Source organism: Coenobita brevimanus, chromosome 23, assembly GCF_032717465.1.
Source record: "Coenobita brevimanus isolate Jiangsu-jjx chromosome 23, ASM3271746v2, whole genome shotgun sequence".
Lineage (NCBI taxonomy): Eukaryota > Metazoa > Arthropoda > Malacostraca > Decapoda > Coenobitidae > Coenobita > Coenobita brevimanus.
This window is the reverse complement of record NC_136976.1, coordinates 58,817,254-58,823,771: the sequence shown is the minus strand read 5'-3', so window position 1 is coordinate 58,823,771 and position 6,518 is coordinate 58,817,254. Positions and strand designations below refer to the sequence as shown.

Below are 6,518 nucleotides of genomic sequence, written 5' to 3'. Positions count from 1 at the left end.
AATGTAAACTAGATGAAAATTAGAGAAAAGGCTGCAACACGAAATGAAATATTTCTTGAAGTTGGAAAGCGGTGGTATAAAATGAAGGAGTCTATCTATCTATATACCTAGACTGCTTCCCCCAAGGAAAGGTTATGTTAAGCTATAAAAAGAGGAATTACAATAATGCTGTTAGACAAGGAGAAGACTATGTTGAATCAGGGAAATGTGGTATATGAGTGAAATGAGAGGCGAAATAAGGAAGAATGAGGGAGAATTGATTTTAAAAAAATAGAAAGTACTAAGATAGAAAGAGCTGTATATAATCAGTGAAATAAGAGGAAAGATGAAGGTGATGACTATACAGTAAGTTAGAGAAGCAACAATAAGAATAAGATAGCGTAGGATCAAATGTAGAAGAAATGGTGAACAACGAGAGGAGAGATTAAGGTAGGGCGAGACCTGACTAGAAAGTATAATATAGTTAGGGTGAAACAACGTAGGCCTATAGTGAAAAAAAAGAGTAAAATTGGAAGAAAATTAGTAAAAAAAAAAAAAAAAAAAGGATGGTATAAGGTAAAAATGAGCGAGTATTGTAACTTAATGAAGGTAAGACTTAATACAATTAGAGAGAGAGAGAGACAGAGAGAGAGAGAGATGCAAAACATTGGAGAAATAAAGTAAAATAAAAGTTAAATAAGGTAGTTAAGTGATGCAAATGATATGTATATGAAATGGGGTTAATGCTGCAAAACTGGGTAAGGACTGAATGGGATAGACTGTATGGATGAAGTCGTATACAATCGTTTCGTTCGTTTCGTTTCGTTTGTAAAAGCTCCAACCTTCTTGCATGCATCGATCTTCGTCACCTATTGGCGGTTTTCCATGCTGCTTGATCTCGGCAGCCTCCCTATTCAGTCCCTTATCCTTGAGGTTACATTCTATGAAGTCGTTTCGGGTCTTTTTCGGTCGGCCTCTCGCAACCCTACCCCCAGCATTAACATTTCTCACATTCTGCACCCAATTGTCATCCCCCATCCTCTCCACATGCCAAAACCATCTCAATCTACTTTTCATCACAACAAGAATACACTCCAGTCCCATCCTTCCTCTTAGCTCTTCCATCGTAAACCTAGCCCCCCCAGGCCTCGCATTCAAGGACGCACTGCACATCCACCTAATCATTTCTGTACGTTTGAGGCTGCAAATATCCTCTTCCCTTACCGCACAGGTCTCACTACCATACAGCATTACATTCCTAACACGTGCCATGTACAAAGATCCCTTAGCACGGAGGGAGAGTCCTCTCAATGTCAGGAGAGGCAACAGCTCCTTGAGCTTCTTCCAACCATTCTTCTATCTAGCCACAGAGCTACCTTCAGCCCCATCTCCAGCAGAACATGTCTCCTAGGGAACAAAACTCTTCCACACACTCGAGAGACTCACAAGCAAGATCAATTCATGCCTGACAATCTCCACATGCTTTCCCCGACACACTGCATGCATGAAATCAGCATTATCTCGCAGTCTGCCTCTAATACCATTACATCTCCTATGCACCCACTTATCACAAACACACAACAAAATGGAATTACAACCCACGCATTTGTGGCAGACAGCACGTGGTCACTCTCCCTCTTCCTTGACCGTACTGCCACCAGCCCTGGATACCACCACTTTTGTTTTATCTGCATTTACTATCAAGCCCTTGTGCCCCCTAACCGCACGTCGCCACTGTCCCTCTTCCTTGACCATACCGCCACCAACCCTAGATACCACCACTTTTGTTTTATCAGCATTTACTCTCAAGCCCTTGTGCCTCCCACCATCTCTCCACCTCCCAAATCTTTCCTCCGCCTCCCATCCATTTTCTGCAATCAGCACCAAATCATCGGCATACAGTACACCTCCCACGGGGATCCATTTCTGAAGTCACGTGAGAGGGTTTCAAGCACCATGATAAACAACAGGGGGCTCAGGACTGACCCCCTGATGCTCACCAACATTCACGGAAAACTCTTCACACAAATCTCCATTCACTCTCACCTGGCTGCGAGCACCCACATACTCGAACTTAGCCATAACCACTCTAACTGGCTGCTCCTCAATCCCAAGTTTTCTCATTCCTCACTTCACCACCTCCCTATGGACTCTTCCAAAGGCATTCTACAAAGCAACGAATACAAAGCACAGATCTTTTTTCTTTTCTATATACTTTTCCTGATCAGTCGAACAATGAATATGGCATCAGTGGTCCCTTTGCTTGGCATAAACCCAAAAGATATCTCAAATCATACCTTCTAAAACCTCTCTCCATTACCTTCATTATCTGGTCAAGTTTTATGCCACTATAATTTCCTCTTTCCAGGGCATCACCCTTCTTGTACGCATTTACAATCACACTTTTCAGCCAGTCATCCGGGATAACACGCCTAAATATAATCGTATTTATCAAATCAAACATGCAAAATTATGGGTAGGCGATATACAATAAGTAAGGAATGCCACACAGAAGGGTAAAGACTGTTACTTTATCGCGAGATGGTATAAAACTGTTATGACCCCGGAGTGACTCGAACACCCAGCCTTCTGATCTGGAGTCAGACGCGCTACCATTGCGCCACGGGGCCGATATGGATCCGTGGGAGGGGGAGGGATAGTGATTAGAGAGGGAGGACGAGAAAGGGAAGGGAGGGTGGTTAGAGAAGAGGAGAGGGAAAGGGAAGTGAAGGACGGGAGAGTGGTTAGAGATGGAGAGAGGGAAAGGAAAAGGGAAGTGAAGGAGGGGAGAGTGGTTAGAGATGGAGAGAGGGAAAGGGAAAGGAAACTGAATGGTTAGAGAAGAAGAGAGGGAGAGTAGTTAGAGAAGGGGAGAGGGAAATTGAAGGGAGGATGAGTGGTCAGAAAAGAAGAGAGGGAGAGGGAAGCGACGGAAGGGAGAGTTGTTATAAACTGAGAGAGAGAAAGGGAAGATGAATGATTAGAGAGAGAGGGAGAGTGGTTAGACAGGGGGAGAGGGAAAGTGAAGGGAGGGTGAGTGGTTAGAAGAAAGGGAAGAGAAGAGAAGGAGCGTGGTTAGAAAAAGATAGATGGGAAGGAAAGGGAGTGAGAGTGGCTTGCGGAGAGAGGGAGGAGAAAGGGAGGGAAAATGATGAATCAGAACGTAGAAAGAGAGAGAGAGAGAGAGAGAGAGGGGGGGGGGAGGAGGGTAAGTATCAAATATAGGAGAATGGGGAAGGGGTAGGAAAGGAAAGATGTGGAAGAAGACATAGAGAGTAAAGGATAGGGGAGGGAAAAGTGGGGTAGGAGGAAGAGGAGGAAAGGGAGAGAGAAGCATGATAAGGCCAATGTTCTACCACTGCGTCTTGGAGGGAGACTCGTGAGAGGGAGGGAGGAGAGGGGAGGAAGGTTGATTATAGGGAGTGAGAGAAGGAGAGGTGGGGGAGGAGAACGAAGGATAGGGCAGGGAGGAAGGGAGGAAATGTGGGTAGGTGATAGTGAGAAGAAAGAAAAGAGTAGGGGACTCAAGGGGGGGGGGAGGGAGGGGAGATTGAGGAGAATAGGGGTATGAAAGTAGGGAAAATAAAGGGAAGAGGGGAGAAAGGTTGGAGGAGAGAGAAGAACAGGAAGAGGGTAGGATGGGAATGAGAATGAGAAAAACTGATGGTGGGAGGGGAGAAGGGGAAAAGTATGGAGAAGTATGATCACACACACACACACACACACACACACACACACACACACACACACACACACACACACACACACACACACACACACACACACACACACACACACACACACACACAGATATACCGGGGTTGTACAGTATAAGGCGAAAAAAGGTAACAGGAACATGTAACCTACATCATACAGCTGTACTCTGTATCTTTTTTTTTTGTTTCTCTTGCTGTATCTACTTGATCAAACCTCATTTCATCCTACTAACTATCCTATTAGAAACATGACATGGGACACCTCAAGTAGCCGTAACCACCTCTGCAGCATCCTGAAGAGAAAGAAATAATTATTTACAAGTTAAACACTTAAACTGCATCTTTCTAACTCAAAGTCCTTCCCAATACAACAAACGGCCCAGTGCTCTGGCCTGCCCCTCTGTCATATTTAAGGTTACTCCGGCTTGATGCAGGTATGCAGCTGACTAGTACTCTTGTACTGTGTACTTCTGTGTGTATGCATATATGTATGTAATTATTTGCCTGACCCCCTTGTGTCATATTTACGGTTATTCCGGCATAGTGCAGGTACGCGGTCAATGAGTACTTTTGTACTGTGTATTTCTGGGTATGTAGGAGATGTGTATGTGCATGTATGTAGGCATACCTCCATGTATTCATGGAATGTATGAGTGGCTTAATACCCCCACCCCTCAACACTCCCAGTATACGGCCTGGACCTCATCCATGTAAAAGGCACACGGACTAATAGAGTGACACATTTAAGACTGAAGTGAACAAGGAGGAAGGTAAGACAATGAGAAGCTGAGGGAGAGGGAGGGAAAAGGAAGAAGGTTAGAGAAAGAGAGGAGGAGGGGTATAAGTGTGAAAGAAGGAAAGGACCGGGGGAAGAGTGAAAGAACGATGATGACTGATGTGAATATGAAGGAAGAGGAAAAGAGAGAAGCGCTCGTATTCTTCTCATCTGAGGAAGGTTTCTAGTACCCATTCCTTTTGCAATTTATTTTACATACTTCAGCTTATTTTTCTCTTGCATCTTATTTACATCTTTATTATATTAGCATGATGCCATACACGAAACATATCAACGTACCAGATGGAGGAAAAAAAAAAAAACTACTAAGGAAGACTTGCTAGGAGAGCCTCATTAGTTGACCAAGATACGGACCTGGGAGGGAAAGAAGAATAGGAAACGTATGAAGGGAAACGGGAAGAAGTACAACGGAAAAGAAGTAGACTGGGAAAGGAGGACAGGTGCATCAGGGAAGAAGTAATTAATAATGAGGAGAGAGAGAGAGAGAGAGAGAGAGAGAGAGAGAGAGAGAGAGAGACAGACAGACAGACAGACAGACAGACAGGCAAAGAATGGTTAAATGTAAGAAGAGAATTTAGGGAGGAAAAGAATTACGGAAGAATGAATAAAGACAAGAAAATTGATGAAAGAAGATAGGACAAGAACGGGGAATGAAGAGATGGAGGGAGAGGAGGAAGAGGAGGAGGAGGAGGAGGAGGAGGAGGAGGGAGAAGGAGGAGGAGGAGGGAGAAGAAGGAGGAGGTGATTACGAAAGTTTCAATAATGATGACGTGAAGCGTGTGAGGTACGCATGAGAGAGAGAGAGAGAGAGAGAGAGAGGAGGGTGGGGGGAAGGGGAGACTCAAGGGAAATAACAGGAATGACGAAGGATAGATGGAAGAGAAGGGAAATTGGGAAAGGAGAAAAGAACGATAGGGGGATGAGTGAAGGAAATGTGGCGAAGAGAGGAGGGTGAAAGGCGAGAAGAGAAGAGGGAGAGGAGGAGTATGTATGGGTAGGTAGGGATGGAGAGAGGGGAAATAGGGAGGAAGAAATGGGAGAAACTGAGGAAAAAAGGAAGAGAAGGAGGGAGGAAAACGAGAAGAGAAAAAAGGCGGAGAATGGGGGGGAGGGGAAGAGGAGGAGACTGGAAGGATAGTTTGAGTGAGAGAGAGAGAGAGAGAGATAGAGAGGGGGGGGAGGGGGAATTAATAAGAGGAAGAACTGGGGACAGGAGGAACGGAGGGAGGCAGAAAAACTGTCAAGAGAGACGCGGGATAAAACAATCTCTGTAAAAAAAGAAAAAGAAGAAAAAGAAAAAAGAAACTGATAGAGCAGAAAAAAAGCAGGCAAAAAAATCCAACATCTTCAGTACGATGGCGTCTTTCCTTGTAATTTGTTGTTGTTGCTCCTTGTCGGTTTTACTCAGTTAAGGAGATGTCCCTGGAAGATTAGGATGTAGTGAAGTCCAACATATATCTAGCCATAACAGTTTGAGAAATCTCTCTTAAGGTGCATAAAATCGCTGGGAGATAGAAATATTATGATGCAAAGAGTGCCATCGGACTGAAAAGATGAAGGAAGTGAATGTCGAAAATTTAACCTATAAGTCCGATGATGTATAATTCTATTTTATTCCTCCCTTGTACATTTTCTTCTTTCCTTCCACCACATAATTTTATTGAGTTTAGGGGAGGCCTCTGTTTGTGAAGTGATTAATGAAGGTGTTTGACTCTTCCAGTTCGAAAAGTATTTTCAAAGGTAAATGAAATTGTTTGGTGGCAGTAGTAAGACTAATTCAAAGTAATTAATCTAAATGGTGTGGCTAAATGAAGAGTGAATGGATGACTGCCCCATTTTACCTGACATTCTGACGACATTTCTCCTATTTCAGCGCTTTTTTGTTTCTGAATTCTATTGATGATGATGATGATGATGATACTGGTGGTGTTGGTTGTGGTGATGATGATGATGATGATACTGGTGGTGTTGGTTGTGGTGATGATGATGATGATGATACTGGTGGTGTTGGTTGTGGTGATGATGAT

At 43.9% G+C, this 6,518-nt stretch overlaps 1 non-coding gene across 1 annotated transcript; it reads right to left on the bottom strand.

Moving 5' to 3' along the window:
- Nucleotides 1-2,537: 2,537 nt before the first annotated feature.
- On the bottom strand, nt 2,538-2,609 carry TRNAW-CCA (transfer RNA tryptophan (anticodon CCA)). The gene has a single exon. It is a non-coding gene; the product is annotated as a tRNA-Trp (tRNA).
- Nucleotides 2,610-6,518: the final 3,909 nt, after the last annotated feature.